The following is a 1,644-nucleotide window of genomic DNA, read 5'->3' as shown; positions in this document are numbered from 1 at the left end:
CTTGGTGATTTTAAAACTCGATCTAAAACGGGAGCCCTCATCTAGCACCTCCGTCCGGTGTTGCTCGGGTATTGCACAAATTTTTGCCATCGGCGCGAATCCCCCAACGAATGCCTACATGCTTGGACCCTCTCTTAGATTACCTTCTTTGATCACTCGACCGACGCAATTACGGAAGAGACTTGGCAGCGGTTGCCATTCTACACCGCGTCCGTTTTGCGATTTCAAAGTTGATCTAATGGTGAGCCCTTGTCTATAGCCATGAGGTGGGTACTTGGCACTCTAGAAAAAATTTTTGCGAGCCTATTGCGGCTACAATGGGAGAGGTGGTTGCCGCGAGCCTCTCTCGTGCCCAGCTCATTGATTCAACGCCGCTGTCAAGGCGGATGGATATGTCAGATTTTGAAACGGTGGACACTGACGTTGAATCAATTAGAAGGGGATGAAGCCCACCTTCGAGGGTGCTATTCCTAGACTCTCCTTTAGATCATGTTTTCTTGTCACTCAGCTGGTGCAATTTTGGAAAAAGGTTTGGCTGCGGTTGCCAACCCTCACCGCGTCTTCTTTGTGATTTTAAAACTCGATCTAAAACGGGAGCCCTCGTCTAGCACCTCCGTCCGGTGTTGCTCGGGTATTGCATAAATTTTTTCCATTGGTGCGATTACCCCAACGAATGCCCTACACTTGGACCCTCTCTTAGATCACCTTTTTTGATCAGTCAACCGACGCAATTACGGAAGAGACTTGGCAGCGGTTGCCATTCTACACCACGTCTGTTCTACGATTTCGAAGTTGATCTAATGGCGAGCCCTTGTCTCTTGCCATGAGGTGGGTGCTTGGCGCTCTAGCAAAAATTTTTTGCATGCCTATCGCGGCTACAATGGGAGAGGTGGTTGCTGCGAGCCTCTCCCATGCCCCCCTCATTGATTCAACGCCGCTGTCAGGGCGGATGGATATGTCGGTTTTTGAAACGGTGGACGCTGACATTGAATCAATTAGAGGGGCATGAAGCCCACCCTCGAGGGTGCTATACCTGGACTCTCCTTTAGATCATGTTTTATTGTCACTCAGCTGCCGCAATTTTGGAAAAAGGTTTGGCAGCGGTTGCCAACCCTCACCGTGTCTACTTGGTGACTTTAAAACTCGATCTAAAACGGGAGCCCTCGTCTAGCACCTCTATCCAGTGTTGTTCGGGTATTGCATAAATTTATGCCATCGGCCCGAATTCCCCAACAAATGCCTACGCTTGGACCCTCTCTTAGATCACCTTCTTCGATCACTCGACCGACGCAACTACGGAAGAGACTTGGCAGCGGTTACCATTTTACAGCGCGTCTGTTCAGCGATTTTGAAGTTGATCTAATGGCGAGCCCTTGTCTCTACAGCCATGAGGTGGGTGCTTGGCACTCTAGCAAAATTTTTTGCGTGCCTATCGCGTAAAGCATGTTTTCTTGTCACTCAGCTGGTACAATTTCGGAAAAAGGTTTGGCAGCGGTTGCCAGCCCTCACCGCGTCTTCTTGGTGATTTTAAAACTCGATCTAAAACGGGAGCCCTCGTCTAGTGGCTCTGTGCCAACTCGATCAGCACAACATTGGGAAATGGTTCGACAGTGGTTGTCGTTCCAATGTGTCATCGAGGGATGC

Source organism: Cupressus sempervirens, chromosome 2, assembly GCF_028749045.1.
Source record: "Cupressus sempervirens isolate cs-2001-9-10 chromosome 2, ASM2874904v1, whole genome shotgun sequence".
Lineage (NCBI taxonomy): Eukaryota > Viridiplantae > Streptophyta > Pinopsida > Cupressales > Cupressaceae > Cupressus > Cupressus sempervirens.
This window is presented reverse-complemented; position numbering follows the sequence as displayed.